Genomic DNA, 20,765 nt, shown 5'->3' on the forward strand with positions numbered 1-20,765 from the left:
TCTCCACAACACAAAACCTCTAACGTATCCTGCCTTCTCAATACCGCCCACACGACCCACACCTTTTGTCCTGCCTTTTAAAGGCACCCAAGTGGATTCCTGGCTCGAGTCAACCACCTTTATAAACGGAGTGCTTTCAAACTATACATACATGTATGATGTATAGCGATACTCCTACAAACTGCGCACTGATAACTGCAGAGAGAGAGATTCACATCCTTTCCGCCAATGAGAACTGTATGGAAACAAACTGGAAAGGGAAAATAAACTGCCACAAACCGCTTTGTAAATAGACAATGAGATTCATAAAAACTGTACCCGGAAGATACCTCTACATAAAAAACACAGTTATTGAAAACATGTGTCCCCTCGTCATTTTTAAGTAAACAAACTAGTGTTACCACAAACTGTCCCCAAAGAATCCTTTACAGCCCCAGGCAGCCAACAGTGATTTTAATGAATTGTGACCCAAAGAATTGCACAGAAGCACCATCATTTCCAGCACATTTTCAAATGTCCTTTTATTAGTATGGGTTGTTGGGTGGCGCTTGAGCAAAACTATTTTACCGGCGCACAGCTAGGAGGCAGATGATGTGAGGAGGGGCACACAGTTTGTGGGTGTTGTTTGACTATTTACCCACCCATTAACTTCCCATGTTCATGCTAATCCCTACAGCCATTCCCACAAACTACCTTCCACTCCCCAAACACATTCTGCTAGAGTCTCTTTGAGCTAGTTCTGTCAAGCAGTGATGTGAATCTTTGGCTGCTGGAGGTATTTTTAAACATGTCTGCTGAGATTGAATGTCCTAATTGCAGCTGTAAATGTGCTTCTGTTGTAATAAATTGTCCTTCAGTCACTTGATTTATATCTGTTTCTTGCACTGAAATCCTAGTAAAATCAAGCATGTACAATGCCAACCTTACCTATAAGTTTATATTTTAGGTAGGCATCTTCCAGGTACTGCTATCATATGTCCAGGTAATCACACCATTTTCCAGTTGTTGCCATATTATGGCCAGGTAGTGCCATTATTGCAGGGCCAAGCCAATGCCTATCGAATGCCTATGCAAAAGCCAAAACAGTTTGGTTTGCCAATGCTTATTTTTTCATGGAACGGAAGTGTGTTCCTCCAGTGCTTCCGCTGCAGCTGTCATGATCCACAGAACACGCCCCTTTTGGACCTCATGGTCCTTGTCACAACGGGGCTTGCACTCCTTGATACTCCCAACATGGCCGTCTAACGTGCAACATCCTCCTTGTCCTTACATCAGACGTAGGGTATTTACAAATAGGCCGCGCCTCCGCGGGCCCGCGCGTCTCAATGCTACTGCAAGCAGCGACTAGACGTGTGCTCCGTAGTTCGCTACACTGTTGTCCTTGTTCCTGGACCTCCTAATTCCATTCCCATTACCCTCTTCCTTCCTCCTTGTTTCCCGGACTCGTGTGCTGTGTGCTTACCCTCTTGGTTCCTGGATCCCGGAGTGTCTGAATCCTGGAGCTCTGAACGCACGCTGGAGCCAGAAGAGGCTCGCACGGGCTTATACAAGACCAGGTCCGTGCGTAAGAAGACACCGCCCAAAAAATCCTACAAGGATCGCTCCCAGGTGAGAAAGGGGGAATTCTGTGACAGCAGCAGCACGTGTTCCGTTTCCTTTTATTTTGACATCACCTGGCGCAACAGACGACATTGCAGGCGCCTGGTCAGACTGATGGGGACCTCTGAATGTTTTGAAAGGGAGGTGGCAGTATCTCAATGTAGGGGAAGAGTGGAACGGTTGAAGCGAGATAGAACAAGTGGCGGGGCTGCCTCCATTTTGGCTGAAACTTTCTGTCCATCCTCCAGGCCCAAGAAAAAAGCTCACTTAGTTCAGTTGTGGGAAGAAGAATAAAGATTACCCCTGTTATCTGCCCTGGGAGAATTAATTATATTAAAGACTAGGAGGCAAGCATTATGCTTTAACTTCAATTTATTACTCCTCAGCAGTTTCAACAAAACACAAGAAACACTGAAAAGTATCTTCACCAAACTTTTGTTTCTTGAAACTACAAATCCCAATGTCTCTGTAGTCCAACACTGTCCAGCCCAGCCATGACACACTTCCTGTTCCTGGGCTCCTCCTCTCTTACGTGCTCTGAACTGTCTCTCAACTTTTGACCAAGTCCCGCCAACAGGGTGAACAACTCCAACTCGTCGCAGCAGCAACAAAGCTGCTGCCGTCTGTGCCACATTCCTTATTCTAGGTCCCGGTGCTTGTTGCCTTCTGGTCCTCAATTATTCTTCTGATCTTCCCCTAAGGAGCATACAATTAACAATATCAGGGTGGCGTCCATGTACTTTCTTAACTACTATATGCAACATACATTTGTAAACAATACGTGGCAGGGCGGGAATTTACTGCTCACCTCCTAGACTTTAATAGAATTAATACTCCCTGTGCAGATAGCAGGGGTAATCTTTATTCTATGACAAGACTGGAGGCAAGCATTATGCTTGTTCAAAGCTTCCCCAATACTGACATAGTCAAACTTTCAATTGGCTTGAAATAAAATTATTTAAACGTATTATCACTAGCCCAATCTGCTGCTAGCATAATCTCACGCAATGACACCCCAGTCGTGAAAGCTCTGGATGCCATCGCACCTCTCACTGAATGTGCCACATACATTCCCAAATCAATGCCTGCAGCTTGCATCACTTCTTTCACACACCCAGCAATGGTGGTGGTAGCTCCACCTGAAAAGGCTTCCCATGTGCTATTAACAATTGTGTAGTACCGGCTGCTCTGTGTTCTTCCGTCCTGCTCTCGTACTCGCTAAATGCATCTCGCTACACACCACTTGGGTTTACTCATGAAATATGGACAATGCACCATTGTGGTCCCTGTCTTAGTCCTTCTAACTACTGAAAAGGTCACTCCCTCTTGACCGAAAGACTTCCTGTTAATCTCAAGCGCTCTGACATCTGCCACTCGCTTGCAGGATACTAAACATAACAACATTGCCAGCTTGCCGGATAGCTGTTTCAGTGACAGAAACGTATCTGCTGGCCAACTCATCAAAAGGCGCAGCACCACAGTCACGTCCCATACTTGGTAAGTGCCCCGCCGAAATCGCCAATCTGTACACTCCTGTAGTACGAAAAGCCTTTCCGTCCTGCAATAGATGTGGTAAAAAACTTAATATAGCCACTATAGGGGCTGAAACGGGATGAACATTTCTCCCTCTACACCAGCTCGACCATTTGGCCCAAGCTCCTCCTAGTGGATGGTGCCCAAGATTCTGTGATAAGCTCTGCAGCTTGAGACAAAATGCCTGGCAGCGCCCAGCGTCTCCTGATATCCTGCACGCTATGAGCGAGAGATTCCCTATCACTCTCAGAGGATGACATGACCCAACTGGGTCTGTGAGGAGTTGTTCTCCTTCCGGAAGAACATGCAGAATGTCTGCCGCTTACTCCATTAGAGTCAGGAACCACACCTGTGACTTCCACAGACGTGCTACTAAAATCAATTCTGCCCTCTCCCTCCGACTCTTCGCTAGAGCTCTGCTCAACATCACAAAGGGAGGGAACGCATAGTGCAGTCCTCCTGATCACTGCTGGAGGAACACATCTGTGCCTTGAGCCTCTGGGTCCAGCCTCCAGCTGAAGTAGCTGGGTGTTTGTGCATTGAGACGAGACGCGAATTGGTCTGTGTGCACTCGGCCCCACATCTGATTCAGGCTCTGAAATACTACTGCGTCCAGTCTCCAGTCGCTCTAGTCAGTCAGGTATCTTGAGTTCCAGTCGGCCACTACGTTCAATGTCCCTGGCAGATATTCTGCTGTCACTGAAGTCCCTGACTGCAGGAAGAAATGCCAAAAGTCTTTTGCTAGTTCCACTAGTTATCTGGACTTCGTTCCTATCAGGTGATTTATGTACCCAAATGCCGAAATAGTGTCCATCTTGAGTAGGACACAAGAGCTCACTATCCCCTTCGTGAACGCCTTGATTGCAAAATAACCTGCTTGGAGTTCTAGGCAGTTTATGTGGAGGCGCAGCTCCTCCTCGCTCCATTTCCCTCCTGTCTCCAGAGATCTGCATCTCGCCCCCCAGCCTATCCGGCTGGCATCTGTCTCTATCACCAGATCTAGTCGGTCTCCGAAGATGGCCCGTCCATTCCAGGCGTCCATATTCTTCAACCACCATTCTAGCTTCGTAATGGACTCTTGATCAAAAGGAACTTGCTGGTGATATTTCAGACCTTGCTGCAAGTGCTTGATCTTCAGCCTCTGCAGCGCTCGATAGTGTAAAGGTCCTGGGAAAATTTCCTGAATTGAGGCTGCTAGCAGTCCCACTATTGTCAAGGAGTTCCCCCCTTCTCACCTGGGTCCGGTGTTTACCGGTGTCTTCGATCGCTGCCTTCTTGCGAATGCTCCTAGTCTTGAACAGCGCTGCTCAAGTCTCGTCTGTTTCCAGGTTGCATTTAGTTCCAGGATCGCGGAGTCCAGGAATCCGGGAGTCTGGGAAAGGCTAGACTGGGAAAGGCTAGAAATGCTCGGAACCAGGAAGGGGGAAAGGGACAGGATTGGGTAATAGCACTGGGACAAAGGAAACAATACCACGAGCTACGAACACACGTCTGGGCTACTCTGCAATAGCATTGAGACGCGCGGAGCCGCGGAAGGCATGGTCTATAAATAGATCATGCCGCGTTCAGCGCATGGAGCGAGCAAGGGCTTCAGCTCTGAACGGCCATGTTGGAAGTAGTACGGAATGTAAGCCCCGTTGAGACAAGGACCAGGAGGTCCAAAAGGGGCGTGATCTGAAGTTCATGACAGCATGCCTCCTCCGAAGGCCTTTCCCTCCAGGTTTGCCCGGGTGTATTAGGTGAAATCTTCTGAGCAACCGAGGAGCCTTGATATTTGAAATAGGTTCCCAGGTCCTTTCGCTAGGAGGATATCCTTTCCACTCCACTAGGTATTGAAGATGGCCCCGCTTATACCTGGAGTCACAAATCTGGGACACCTCATATTCCAGTTGGTTGTCAACCAGTAGAGGAGGTGGTCTACTGGATTTTCGAGAGAATTGGATGTAGGGCTTCAATAGGGATGTGTGAAAAACTGGATGAATTCTTTTCCAGGAGTCAGGTAGCTTGATTCGATATGAGACAGGATTGATAATCTCCTTGATGGGAAATGGACCATATTAGCGGGGAGCCAGCTTGTTTGGTCGCAAGTGTTGGGGAAGTAGTTTTGATGACAACCACACTCGGTCACCGACCGTATAGGAAGGACCTGGTCTTCTCTTGCAATCCGCATACCTCTTGGTCTGTAATCTGGCTTTCTCTAAGTGTTCTTTAGCCTCCCGGTGAATGTTGATAAGAGTTTCAATCCAGGAGTCAACAGTAGGTACTGGTGTAGGGTAAGGAAGAACCGAGGTTAAGACCGATGGATGGAACCCCTGGCTACAATAAAAGGGGCTGGTCTGTAGCGCTGAGTGTTCGGAGTTGTTGTAAGCGAATTCCGCAACGGGTATCAGGAGAGACCAGTCATCCTGGACCTTGGTGGTGAAACATCGGAGATATTGTTCCAGGGTCTGATTTGCACGTTCTGTGGCTCCGTTGGTTTGGGGGTGATATCCTGAAGAGAGGGCACGTTGGATTCCTAGTACCCGACAGAGGTGTTTCCAGAATTGTGAAATGTATTGGGGACCCCGGTCAGATATGATCTTGGAAGGAAGCCCATGTAGTCGGAATATGTGAAATGGGCCATATGGGTAAACAAATCTATGGTGACCATGATGGTAGTATATCCTCGGGAAGGTGGTAACTCCACTATGAAGTCTGTAGCGATGATTTCCCATGGTTTAGAGGTAGACTGGGCTGCAGAAGAAGACCCGCCGGTCTTTTGTTATCATGTTTATTTTGGGCACAGGTTATACAAGTCTGGATGTATTGCTGCATGTCAGACTTCATTTTAGGCCACCAGAACTGTCTCTGTATAAGACGGAGGGTGTTGGTGATACCTCGGTGCCCGGAATGGAGTGTGTCATGACAAAGGTTTATTATTTTTTGCTGTAACTTCCGTGTAGGAATGAATAGTGCATTGTCCTTGAATAAGTAGCCTTCCTTGGCTCTTAATTTCCAGACATTTCGTGTTGAAATGTCCTTCCATAATTCCGAGGATTGAGTTTGCGATCGGACTTCTTCCAGCAGATCAACTGCTTGGGCTACGAAGATCGTGGGAGAGAACATTTTAGGAAATGCCTTATCTTCAGTGGTCACGTAGTCGGGACGGCGAGACAAGGCGTCAGCGATCAGGTTCTGTGATCCAGGGACATGGGTAATGTGGAACTGATACTGGGCAAAAAAGTAGGCCCAACGTGCCTGACAACTGTTCCTGCACTCCAGTGACTGTAGAATCTGAAGGTTTCGATGATCAGTACGGACTTGGACAGGATGTCTGGCTCCCAGAAGTAGGTGTCGCCATTCAGTGAAGGCTTGGCGAATGGCTAAGAGTTCCTTTTCCAGGACGGAGTAGTGCGTTTCACTAGGAGTTAAGGTTCTTGACAGATAAGCAACGGGGTGTTCCAAATCGGCCTCCATCTTCTGCTTCAACACTGCTCCTATAGCGTAATTAGAGGCATCCATTTCCACTAAAAAGGGTCGACTTGTATCAGGTTGAGCCAAAATGGGAGCTTGTGTGAACTCAGTCTTTAAACGCTGGAATGCAGTTTCTTGTAATTTTGACCAGACAAATGGGGTGTCCTTCTTTAGCAGAGCCACTATGGGTTGTACAATCTCGGAAAAGGTGGCTATGAACTTCCGGTAGAAATTGGCTAGTCCTAGGAAGGATTGGATTTGTTTCACGGACGTGGGAGTAGGCCAGGCGAGAATGGCCTTTACTTTTGAAGGGTCCATGCCAATCCCCTCTGGACTAAGGATAAATCCCAGATAGTGCACAGAGGTAACGTGAAACAAACATTTTTCAGGCTTGGCTAAGAGGTGATGTTCCCGGAGTCTTTGTAGAACTGCCTTAACATGTCCTTAATGCTTCAGAGGGTCCTTGGGAAAAATCAATATGTCGTCCAGATAAACAATGACGAAGAGAAACAACATATCAGAGAACACCCTATCCATAAAACGTTGGAATACTGCTGGGGCATTGGCTAGTCCAAAGGGCATGACCAGGTACTCGTAGTGGCCAAAGGGTGTTCTAAAGGCGGTCTTCCACTTGTCTCCTTCCCGGATGCGGATCAAATGGTAGGCACCCCTGAGATCCAATTTGGTGAATATTACGGCTCCTCTCACAGCTTCCAGGATATCCGAGATCAGGGGCAGTGGGTACCGATCCTTGAGGGTGCATTGATTTAAGCCTCTATAGTCGAGGAAAGGTCTGAGTTCCTTGGTATCCTTCTTGGGAACAAAGAACAATGAAGCACCCGCTGGAGATTTCGAGGGTCTTATGGTGCCGTTTTCAAGATTAGTGTCTAGGTATTCCCGAAGGGCCTTTTTCTCGGGTTCGGAAAGAATGAACATTCTGCCGAAGGGAATTACAGCAGAGGGATCCGTATCTATGGCACAGTCTTCGGGCCTGTGAGGGGGTAAGGCCTGGACTATGGCAGTAGAAAATACATCAGCATATCCCTGATAGGCCTCTGGAACTTGTATGATATTGGAAACCATGAGTGGTGTTTCTTGGTCTCTTGGTGGCTCTTTAGGAGTTACAGAGGAGGGATCCAGGGATAGACAGTGGGACATACAGAACTCTTAGCCCAGGAATAATGATGCTGCTGTCCAATTGATATACGGATTGTGCTTTTGTAACCAGGGCATACCCAAAACCATGGGGTAATGGGCTGACTTAATGATGTCGAATGTAATCCGCTCTTGATGATGGTTTATGGAAAGTTGGATCTCTTCAGTCTGCAGGCTTATGGGTCCTGAAGAGAGGGGTCTTCCGTCAATTGCTTCCACCGGCTGCATGGTGTTTCGTGTCTCGTACGGAATATGATGATTAACAACCCAGTCTTGATCAATGAAAATTCCCATAGCTCCGCAGTCCACCAAGGCCAGAATGGGATAGGTCTTGTCTTTGGAGGGCGACAGGAAGGCCTGTAGTATCACCAAACTGTTTTGTCCAGGAGAGTTCAAGGATGGAATTGATGTGGAGCAAACATCTCTCTCCCGAATCTCTGCTCCATTTAAGATCGGGAGCTGGCGTTTCCCGAACGCCGAGGAGGTAGCAGAGGACATTCCCTGACCAAATGTTTGTCTGAAGCACAATACATACACAACTCCATATGGATCCTTCTCAATCTTTCTTGAGGTGATATGGGTCCACGAAAGGCTCCTATTTGCATGGGTTCAGGTTCTGGGGCTGGACTTGGGTTTGCGTCCGTTCTGGCTGTGCTCTCAAAGGACGTCTTGGGTGGGATTCCCTTGGATTTCTTCCTTTCAGCCTTCCTTTCCTGGATGCAAAAGTCTATTTGCAAGGCCAGGTCCATTAGTGCTTGGAATGAATTTGGTCTGGCCACCCTGGCCAGTTCATCCTTGATCTCATTGTTTAGGCCTCTCCTGAACAGGGTAAAACTAGCCTCAGAGGACCAGTCTGCTTCCTTAGCCAATTGTTTAAATCTGGTCATATAAGTGAGCATATCTTGGGAGCCCTGTTGAAAGTCCAGCAAGCGTTCTTGGGCAGTATAGACCTGCTCTGGACGGTCAAACATGCCTTTAAGGGCCTGTATGAACCCATCGTAGTCGTCTAGGAGGGCATCGCCAGAGTTAACAAGGGGTGTTGCCCAAGTTAAGGCGTTGCCGGAAAGGTGGGATATGATGAAACCCACCTTAGCCCTAGGAGTCGAGAAATAATAGGGCTTAAAGGTAAAGTGGACCAGGCATGAATCCAGGAATCTGCGAAGTGTTTTTGCCGAACCATCATACGTGTCAACAATACCACCAAGCAGGGCACCCTGCTTTGTAGCAGAATCCCGGGATAAGACCAATTGTTTGAGCGCGGCGTTTTCCTCCTTAAGATTTTGAACCTCGGTTGATAATTCTTGCATGTGTAGCATTAAGTCCTGCACGGCGGCTTCCATCTCGTTTTTAGGTCGGATCGGGTTGCGTCTCAAACTGTCAATGAGTTCCCTCCTTTTCACCTGGGTCTGGTGTTTGCCGGTGTCTTCGGTCGCTGCCTTTTTGCGAACGCTCCTGGTCTTGAACAGCGCTGCTCGAGTCTCGTCTGGTTCCAGGTTGCGTTCAGTTCCGGGATCGCGGAGTCCAGGAATCCGGGAGTCTGGGAAAGGCTAGAAATGCTCGGAACCAGGAAGGGGGAAAGGGACAGGAGTTGGTAATAGCACTGGGACAAAGGAAACAATACCGCAAGCTACAAACACACGTCTGGGCCCCTCTGCAATAGCATTGAGACACGCGGAGCCGCGGAAGGCGTGGTCTATAAATAGATCACTCCGCGTTCAGCGCATGGAGCGAGCAAGGGCTTCAGCTCTGAACGGCCATGTTGGAAGTAGTACAGAATGTAAGCCCCGTTGAGACAAGGACCAGGAGGTCCAAAAGGTGCGTGATCTGAAGTTATTGACAACTATCCTCGCCAGAACTCTGAGCGAGAGAGTCTGCTTGCTCAAGCAGGCACCGATTTCCCTCTTGATGTCCCTTATCTTTCGGGCTGGCAACTCTAGCGTAGCTTTCTTGGTGTCCAGGACAAATCCTAGGAAATCTAATCTCTGCGTTGGCGCGGTGTCTGACTTCTCCACATTCACCAGAAATCCTAATGACGTAAGGAGATTCTGCACCCATGCCGTCTGGTAAACTAGTCCCCTCGATCTTCCGCAAGGAGTAACAGGTCGTCTAGGTATATAATCATCCTGATACCCTTCTCTCGAATCGCTGCTGCTACTAGTTTTCTCAGCTTGGTGAAAGCCCAGGGAGCTGAAGCAAGTCTGAAGGGCATTGTTCTGAATCGCCATAGCTGCTCTTTCCAGCGAAAAGCGAGTAATGTCCTGTAACTCTCCTGCACTGGCACTGTCAGGTAGGTGTCCTTTTAAGTCTAACCTTGTCAGACCGTCTCCCTCTCTGAGGGAATCTCTGAGCTAGTGTATTCCCTCAATTTTGAAATGGCGGTATACGATCCAGCTGTTCAGATCGTTTAAGTTTATAACTGGTCGTACATTCTGCTTTCTTTGGACCAGAAACATATTGCTCACAAACCTGGGAAGGCTCTCCATCTCTCTATGGCACCCTTCTTCTCCAACTGTCTGAGCTTGTGATCTAAACTCTGCTGTTCCGCCTGCGCTAAGTGCTACTGATGGGGCCAGGCTGTCTGTATGGGCGGCTGAATAAACTCTAGTTTCAGACCTCTGACGGTTTGCAAAACCCATGTATCGCTGGAAAGCGTGCACCATTTGCCCCAGAAGGATGCTGTTCTTCCCCCCTACTGGTAGATACTTTGTGGCTCTCACCTGGTGTAAAGCTTTGTCCACGGCTGGTCCCTCTTCCTCTGCACCCCCATGGGAATTGTCCCCTGGCCGGGAAAAAGGTATCCTGCTACTTGCTGTCCTAGTACTGTGCTCTGGGATTGGGGGGTCTTCTTCCTCCTTGAAAGCGACTGGCCGCGCGACCCCAAAAGCGGCCGGTCCCGGCAAAAACTCTGCCTGGGAAGATTTTCCGTATGGATCCTTGCGCTTTTTCTAGTGACGTGTAAGTGCCGACGAACCGGCCCATTTCCTTGCCAAAGGTCTCTCAGAAGAGAAAACCCTGAGCCGATTCTCTGGCTTCATAGGATGTTAGATCACTTAACTTCGGATCTATCTTGAGCAGTAAGCCTCTTCTTCGCTCTGAAGAGATGGCGCAGGTCGTGTTGCCCAGCAGGCAGACTGCCCTTTGTGCCCAGCTCGCTAGAGTGTCGGGATCTATTTCTTCGCCCGTATCCCTGGCTCTCTCTGCCAAATCCATTATCTTTGTGAGAGGGCCTGCCAGGTCTAGAACCTTCTCCTGGCAGCTCCTCCATGATATGTCTATCCCTTTTCTCGGGTCCTTACTGGTCTTTGACATAAAGGTCAGCATTTTAGGGTCTAGCTCTGGCGTCTCCGCTACCTTTCCTGGGAGGTCTGGTCGTGGGCATTCTGCACGTAGACGTTGCCTCACTTCTTTGTCAAGGGCTTTCCTTAGACTTAGAGTCATATACTGCGTGACCCTGGGAGATGGCTGCCAATCCGAGGAGCTGGGGTTCCTGATACTGTCCGGATCAAACATGTCTATGATACCCTCCGGTTCCTCCTCGAGATGTTTTTCTTTGCAGGTTCTCTTCCCCCCGCTGGGTCTCTCCCATTCTTCCTCTGCTATCTCTTCTCCTTCTTGGGAGGATAGGTCTCCTTCCACTGGCTCCTCTTCCGAGCCTGGGTCGACTTTACCCATATTGTCTTCCCCTGGGAAGGGGGTCATGAGGCTTGGCACTGTCTGTCTCTGCATGTAAGCTTCTTTCAGCTTAGTGAAAGCGTCGACTGCCTCTTGGGTCTTCTGTTTCACCCCGTATATTCAACTCGGGTGGTCATCAGCGGCTTTCCTCTTTCGGGTCTGCTTACTCACCTTTGGCCCTGCTTCTGAGGGTCCTGTGGGCATGGTTTCTGTTTCCGTGGTGCTCTCTCGAGGCTCATTAAGCATTGTCTCTAATGTCTCCAACCTTTCATGTAAGGGCCTTACTACTTGTGCAACTGCATCGATCAAGCTCCCCAGCACTTCTTTAAAACTAGCAGTGAGGTCCAGAGACTGCTCTTCCTCTCTCCACTCAAATTCAGACATCTTTTATAGTGTGCTGTGTGCCAGGTACCCAGGGTCGGATTGGGACAAGAAATAGGCCCAGTCACCCAAAGAAAAGTGGCCCAGCCCTCGCCTCAAAAAAGTGGCCCACCCCTCTGATGACATCACCGGAAGGAATGCCTTTTGACCCCACCCCAAAATGACATGTCGGGAAGTGGTGAAACACGACCTTTCACCCCTTGACAAAACAGGAAATGGCATCAAATGGCATTGTTCGTAAGTACACTACGAACAATATAGTTATGATTTCACTAATGTGATATACATTTCATACAAGAATGGATCACCATATGTCATATGTATCATTAATATCTATGTGTATAGATCCATATTGTCAAATTACTGTGAATCCAAGCATATGTCCAAGGCCAAATGATAATATGTTATTGTATAGCACGCTTAAGCTATTTTTATAGAACAAATATGCATACAATAGGCCTCATTACGACCTGGGCGGTAAGTGAATAACGATGCCGGTAAAGGATTACTGGCATCGGTTACTGCTCCGGCCGATTAGGACACGCCAACCCGCTATTAGCGGCACCGTAATTAACAGTGCCTCTAATAGCACCGGGAGCGCGGGTACGCAACCATCTATGCCGCCAATACCGGCATGGCGCAAACAGGGGATCATCGCAAGTCAGGCGGACATGCAAATAACGCCCTACTGAAGCCCGAAAGGTACCTTACCAGCATGGAGCTTATTCCGGCATCGCGGACCACCTATAAACGGCCATGTGCAGTGTTCCCAACTGCCACAGGTGCCCACAATCAGTACAGGTGGAGGCAATACAGACTGGGCCAGCACAAAAGGAGCACACCCCACCCCTTCCCACACCCAGTCACACTCCACAATGATTCCAGTACTACTAGCAATGCTGGGGCTGGAGGACATGATTGCAGTGGAACTGCTGCAACAACAACAACAACAACAACAACAACAACAACAACAACAACAACAACAGGCAGCACAGAGGAGACGCAGGAGGAGAAGGAGGGTGAGGCAGGGCCAGCATGCCCCACCAGTGCAGCCAGTGGCACCACGCAGGCAGCCCCCAATCCCTCACATCAGAGCCAGTCCATTCAACCTAACCCCTGAGCAGATCCACACTCTGTACCGTCTGGACCGGGACACCATCACCACCATTGTGGATATGATACATGACGACATTGTCAGCCTGATTGAATCATGCACCACCTTCCCACCCCTACTGAAGGTAATGTCTGTGCTCCACTTCCTGGCCACAGGCACCTACCAGCACACAGTGGGGCACATGCATGGCATATCACAACCATTATTCTCACGTACGCTGAACCAAGTGCTTGATGCCCTTCTGAAGCACACAGGCGAGCGCATTTCCTTACCACGGTCTGCCCAGGTGATCTCAAACACCAAAGTTGGTTTCCATTCACTGGCCGGCATCGTTGGTTGCATTGGCGCCATCGACTGCACCCATGTGGAATTGGTGGTCCCACATGCCACGCACCGCAACCGTAAACTATACCACTCAATCAACGTGCAAATGGTATGTGACTCAAACAAGATCATCACACATTGCTGTGCCCGATACCCCGGATCAACCCATGATTCAGTGGTCCTGCGGAACTCCACGATACCACGCTACATGGAGCGACATGCAGGGCAGAGATCCTGGCTTCTCAGTGAGTCGCATGTTAGGCTCATGGAAATGCGATGTGGGTAGGTGATTGGGGTAGAGATGCATACTTCACCTGGCTGAGATAGGGGGGGTAGAGATGCATACTTCACCTGGCTGAGATGGGGGGGTAGAGATGCATACTTCACCTGGCTGAGATGGGGGGGGAGATCCATACTTCACCTGGCTGAGATGGGGGGAGATATGCATACTTCACCTGGCTGAGATGGGGGGGTAGAGATGCATACTTCACCTGGCTGAGATGCGGGGGGAGAGGTGCATACTTCACCTGGCTGAGATGGGGAGGGGAGATGCATACTTCACCTGGCTGAGATGGGGGGGTAGAGATGCATACTTCACCTGGCTGCGAGTGCCTGAGAGAATGGACCATGCTCATACCCCAAAGCAGGCCAGACTGGACCTGACACCTGACCACATAATGCAAGATGAAAGCTGCCCTACCATGTAAATGATGCAGTGTCACAACCATTCCATAGCCATCTACATGCGCACTGTACTTAATCAGACCGTATCCCCCCTCAACACAATAGAGCTACAAGCAATTACTATGGCCAATACACAGCACCAAATACCATCAACTGAAAGGTCAGTCCCCCATTACTACGTACAAAGGAGTCACATGAGGGCCAAATACATTAATACACCATTACACTAAAACAGAGGTCCAACAAAAGTTCATGTCACCATTTGTTGTGCATGGTGAGATCATCATGAGGCTGACATCAACGGTGCCAGGATGAAAGCATACAAATTACTGGACATCAGCCAGATCATGGAAACAACCGGCGTGGACTAACACAGTGCATGAGCACTCACAAGGAACTGGACCCCCCTGCGCCCACTAGTTGATGGCACGCACACCAGTCCATAAGAGGAATACACACATAGCAGTCACATCGTGTGTCTCCATTCATGCATGGGAATGTGGTTGCAATCAGGAAATCAATGCATGCTATGGTGTCATTGATAGAGGTCCTATATGATGTGATGACTTAAACATATACATTGTTGCCCACATGCAGGTGATGCAGGCTATCCCTTGAAGAGGTGGCTCCTTACCCCAGTCCAGAACCCACAGAACAGGCACAAGGAGGACTTCAATCGTGCACATACACGTACTTGTGTGGTGATTGAGCAGACATTTGGCCTCTTGAAGGCACGGTTTCGCTGCCTCAGCAGGTCTGGTGGGGCACTCCTGTACTGCCATGAGAAGGTGGCCAAGATCACCATGGCATGTGTCATGCTACACAATATGTGCATCAGACGGAATGTGCCCCTGCCCCCTGACGCTGAACTGCAACCACCTGACGATGAGGATGAGGAGGGTGGGGATGGGGCAGCACCTCAGGGAGGCAGCGATGCACAGGAAGGACATGCCATGCGTCAGACTCTGATCAACCAATGTTTCTAGCACACATGGACGGGGAGTGTGACATGGAGGTGGCACTCGGGGCACTGGGTGTGTCAGGGACATGGACACTGTAGACTGTTCACCAATAAAGCACACGTACGCAATAAGCAATGTCCACACATGTGAATCATGAGTTACCAAAATGTGTATTAAAGAATTATAACAAAGTGAACAAGCCCTCCACCCCACACACCCTCTCCCCCCGTCCCCACACACACTCTCCCCCCTCCCCCCTCAACTCACCCACACACCCTCTCCCCCCTCAACTCCCCTACACACACAATCTCCCCCTCCCCCCTAAATTCCCCCATACACACCCTCTCCCCCTGCCCCCTCAACTCCCCCACACACCCTCTCCCCTCTCCCCCCTCAACTCCCCCACACACCCTCTCTCTCCTTCCCCCTCAACTCCCCCACACACCCTCTCCCCCCTCCCCCTTGACTTCCCCACACGTGGTGTGCAGTAGCGTGCACCAGTAGTCCACATGGCACCAGTATGCATGGCTGTACCTACTGCCCACCCCCTCTTCCAGCACCAGGTGCCCCCCTGTCCGATCTGCGCAGGTTCCTGCCAGACCTACGCACGGGGCTGGTCCTGGTTGAACTAGCAGTCGAAGATGTTCCAGGTTGTTCTGGCAACTGTGGTGGCCGCATGGCCTGCATTGCTGCCAACATTTCAGAGCGGACGTGCCGCACTGCTGCCAATTCTGCAGAAATGTCCTTCGAGGATGACTCGATAGCTGTTTTCAAGGATGAAGCACATTCCCGAATGTCATCCCTTGCCCTCCCACATTCCGTTATATGCTGCGTCAACAGGCCTGTGAGCTCCTCCTGGCGCCTCTGAATATCCCGGATCCCCTCTTGGCTGGTTGAGGCTGCGGTGGATGTGGGAGGGGTTTCCGACATGCTATGTTCCTCAGGCACAGTTGGCGTGGTGCTGAGAGTTGCAGGCCATGAATGAACCGGAGACAGCCCGTGCATGCTGCTGTCGTGCATGCTGCATGGGGATAGTTGTGGGGAATGCAGGGGGCCTGTGGCGGGAGTTGCAACATGCAGCTGATCATCTTCTTCATCGTCAGAAACTGCTGCTGTGGCAGCTGTCTCACCCACTGTGCTGCTGGCAGCCGATGCAGTCCCTTCTGCCGCTGCCTCTTGGGTGCTGATGGCTGTTGTGGGTGCTGTAGTTGGGGCCGTAGTGCACATTGGGGCTGTGGCCTGTCCTGTTTTCTTGGCCTTGCGTTGTGCCGGTTGGCCTATACCCCTTGAAGTGGAAGGGCGGTGTTCTCCCTCCTCGCCCCTGGCCTTCTTACGTGGTGTGGCATCTTCCTCCCTGGTGTCCTCGTCACCGCTGTCTGAATGCGTGCCTGTGGCGGACCAATAGAGCGAGAGGGTTAGTGATGGGTCTACAGGCATCAGGCATGCATTGGGGTGGCTGCATTCATATGGAATGGCAGATGATTGACATTGGGGGAGTGACATACGGGTTGCTTGGCTTTTGGGTGGGTGATGCATGGAGGCGTCTGGGCTGACACATATGGGGTGCATTCTGCATGTGGACAAGGTGATGCTCTGCACTGCCTGTGGTCTTGCCTGTGTCTGGTGGACCCTGCTCTACATCATTGCGCTGTCAGTTCAGGTGGACATCATCATGGTGGTATTAGCATTGTATCATTTGGGACACCTACCTGCATCGGCTGATGACGGGGCTCCTCGCTCCATGTCCCCGACTCCCTGAATTTCCTCTGTCCCTATGGTGGTGGAGCATATCTCCTCCCATGGTTGTAATTTGATGGGGGACACCACACCTCCACCTGTCGCCATCCCCAGGTTGCGGTTGGCGGAGAGGATGCTCCGCACGCGTAAACGCAGATCATCCCAGTGCTTACGGCAGTCTTTGGGAGTGCGGTGTGTGGTGCCAACGGCACCGACTTTCTGGGCGACCTCCACCCATATTTGTTTTTTGCGCTGCACTGCAGCACGGGTCATGTCTGTGGAAAACACGACATCTGCATGTTCCTGCAGCGTCTCTGCCAGCATGGTTAACTCCTCTCGGGAGAAGCGCTCCTTGCACAGGCGTTCAGTGTTTCTTTTGACAGCTTTCGGCATGGTGAGATGCAGCAGGTGGTGTTGGAGGTGTGGCAGAGTTCTGGGGGTCAGATGGCTCCTGGTTGTGGTGGATGGCAATGGATTGTGTTTTTAAAGATGGCCGATGTGCTCTTTCCCGTTCCTGTGCCATGACGCTACTTCCGGTTCCGCTTATTTGCAGTGACCGCTATTAGAGGTGACCGCTATTAGCGGTGACCGCTATTAGCGGTCGCCGCTAATGCCGATGGCTTGGATGCCGGAGGAGATATTAGCACTACAGATGATTCCAGAAAGTGGGATTTTTCGCCCTTTTACGGCATGGCGGTGGGGTCATTACCGTCATGGCGCAAAGCTCGTGCCCGCGTACTCGTAATAGGGCGCTTTTAGCGGTCTATTGCCAACATGGACACGGTACTTCCGTCATGCCGGTAATGACCGGTACTTACCACCCGGGTTGTAATGAGGCCCAATATCACCCAACCTGTGTTGGTACTCATTTATCGACCTAAGAAGGATAAAAGGCTTTTTGAAAGAAAAGGATTTTTTCTTCTTCCAATTTTCTTTTTTCAAAAACCAGCCCAGGCGTGGTCAGAAACTGGCCCCCACTCCCCAGGGACGATTTTGGACCGGCCACGGGCCGAAAGACCGAGGGGCCAATCCAACGCTGCAGGTACCTGAATCAGGTGTCTTTGCACGGCCACGCTGCTTGATCAAGATGCTTGTAATTAATAATCTCTCTTTTTTTTAAAAAATGTGTGTGGCTTGCACCAGTTCTTTTGTACTTCTTTTGCCTGTATGGCCAGTTGTTGGGGCAATCCCTTAATACTGTTCATGAGTAATTGCCTCTCTGATAGGCTGTTTGTGCCTAATACGTTGGAAGGATGTACTTATCTGATCGCGTGACCTTGGGGCCGTTCACCCGCTCCTCTGGGCTTTCCTGCAGCTGCTCTGCGCTTCTGCCCTGTGTGCCCCTGCGGTGCGAGACCTCGCTCGTGCCTTATCTCTCATTAATATTCTCTTTTATCACTGCTGGGCCCGGCTTGCTACTGTACACTCCGTGTCGCATTAACTCCTGTGCGACACACCCGCAACGTTCTGGCACCGCCTCCCCAAAGGAGGGGGCTGAAGTGCTTCGCAGGCACTTAGCTCTGCCTCCGCGAGGGTGGGGGGAGCTGGTGCTTGACTTAGCGAGGCCGGGAGAGCCCCTGACGTGCTGGGAATTCGGCACGGGGCTGCCCACCTCGTTGAACAGCTAACGTTCCAATCTTACACTCCAACCGCGGCTTCTCTAAACGCCCGCGTCTGCTACTGTGACCCTAACATTGCTCCTGCGCTGATATGCAGCCCAATCGTACACCTCTCTTTCTGTGAAAATCATCTAGTTGTGTTCTAGTACCTCCAGCTAAAAGCATACATACATAATCTGTATAAGCACTTATACAAATCTGAATAACTCCCCACTTGCATAACATACTTATTCTTGTCTAAAGTAACTAATCATGCACCATACACGGAGAGAGGTCAAAATAGTACTCATCTACTGAAGAGCAGTAAAAGAAGAGGAGGAGCCCAGGAATAGGAAGTGTGTCATGGCTGGGCTGGACAGTGTTGGACTACAGAGACATTGGGATTTGTAGTTTCAAGAAACAAAAGTTTGGTGAAGATACTTTTCAGTGTTTCTTGGGCTTTGTTGAAACTACTGAGGAGTAATAAATTGAAGTTAAAGCATAATGCCCACCTCCAGTCTTGTCTTAAAATACAAAATCACATGCAGACACTGCCCACCGACTGGCACCGACTGGCAAGATTTTTTTCAAGGGCAGTAGTGTGAGGAGGTGGGGCTAAGACCATATTGTAGCCTGCCTTGTTTCTTAAAACACAAGTAGAGCTAGCGTTGGCCACGTAGCTCCAGCCAGCAGGTGCCCCACATGGCTCTACGACCTCCACATGTATAGTATTATAAAACAGCACCAGATAGTGAAGGGGCATGGACATCATTGTGTACCGAGCATCAAGTGAGGCTCATGGGCTGCCCACTATCCTGACAGGAAGAACACATTAGGTCAAACAAATATGTATGTGTACTCCATGTGCGGGTTGCACTGTGGCTGTCACTCTGATTTTGCTTCAGTACCTGTTTCTGTACACCTGCATTCACACTGTGCCTGTACACCACCGTTGTAATTAGCAAAGTGTGGCGAGAATCAAAGGCTAAGGAAGACGTCCTGAATTCAAAGTGGGAGGTAAAAAAGAAAGGAGAAGATTCAAACTTTAAGTTAATTGTGGAGGTCTTGTGCCAGGATCTCAGTTCCTCCCCCGCACCTTAAACTCAATTGAGTTGTTTGTTTACTTCTCCAAAACAGCACTTTAAAGTAGGAGTGCACCAATTTCGGAATTCTCGTGTTCAAAGTGGGAGGTGCCAGAAAAATGTATTTTCCTGCCTCACTTGTTTCACATTTCTTCCATTGCTACGAATCAGTTGCACCTGTGGACTGGATGCAGGTAGTTACCTGCAAACCAGGAGACAGCATTCGACACTTGATGCGGATAGTGACACAAACGAAACCATCTCAGGTACAATATTGGGTCTTGAGTACGTTTCACCTGGAGATTGGGTTTGAATGATGCTAAATTCACAGCAGGAAAATGCTGAAAAGCTCCAAGGTACAAACGCTCTCTGTATTCATGGAGAACTGTGTCTGCCAAACTGTACCAATATGATGGACAGCAATATACTATCCCGAAGTACTGGGGTGATACAGAGCAGCACAAATTGTCGGCAGATTCTGCTTTGTTCCCTACCAAACCTGTGGAACTTTGCAATGAAACATGGCACGTGTTACATGAATCTTGTTTAGAAGTGGAATTTCCCTGCTGTACCTGAACAATGAAGCCAACAGGAATACGCATCGTAGTGATTTACTGTAATGTAACAGTGTATTCTTTTCTGAGCCTGGGCTTCTTTCGCCTCCTCTGGATGCAGGAAGATGGCGATACTTGCCAACCAGCACATAGCACCTCTAGCTGGAAAGGTCACAGAGGAGCAATTTAGTTACTGGCATATGACAGATTAACATTTCATAGTTAACCAAGTGGCGACTTTAAAGAAAGTTCGCACCCTGGGAGGGGGGAGCCAGCCAATCAGGTGGCTAGGAACGCAGGCTGGAACCACTGGTGTAAGCCTGCGTTCCAAGCCACCTGACGGCTGGCTCCCCCGCCGCCATCTCTCCTTCCCTGTTTTTTTCTTTATTATCCCCCCGCCCGCACACTTACATTATTTCAGCTGTGGCAGCCCTCGCCGCCACAGCAGCACCTTTCTCTCAGCTTCCCACGGCCACCATAGAAAGGGTAGAGGGGCCTTCCCTTTCCATGGTGGCCATGTTGGTAAAGGATGTTCCTTCCTACAACGAGCCACTCGCACCGTCCCTTTGCAGGAAGGAAAATTCTTTTTTTTTTAGCACCTCGGGTTGCCGCTTTGGTAACCCGGGGTGCTAATGGCCTTATGTTCCCCGTTCCATGGGCAACACCAGGGGGTAACGGCCCTAGGCCCACTTTAATGGCCCTCATTTTGCTTGGGCTGTTAACTGGGGCCGCAGGCCGTTACCCACGGTTTTGCTCGTGGAACAGGTACATAACGTCACATTTATGTCAACACTATTCTAAATGTAGGTGACCCATTAATGACTAATCATGTTTGAAACACACTGTGCTCATTTTGCCCCACGCATTTAAAGGAAAACTGCTGCGCAATATGTTATTTTAACATCTTAAAGTAACTA

Source organism: Ambystoma mexicanum (genome assembly GCF_040938575.1).
Source record: "Ambystoma mexicanum isolate Mex_15411 chromosome 12 unlocalized genomic scaffold, UKY_AmexF1_1 Mex_chr12_unloc.1, whole genome shotgun sequence".
In the NCBI taxonomy this organism is placed as follows: Eukaryota; Metazoa; Chordata; class Amphibia; order Caudata; family Ambystomatidae; genus Ambystoma; species Ambystoma mexicanum.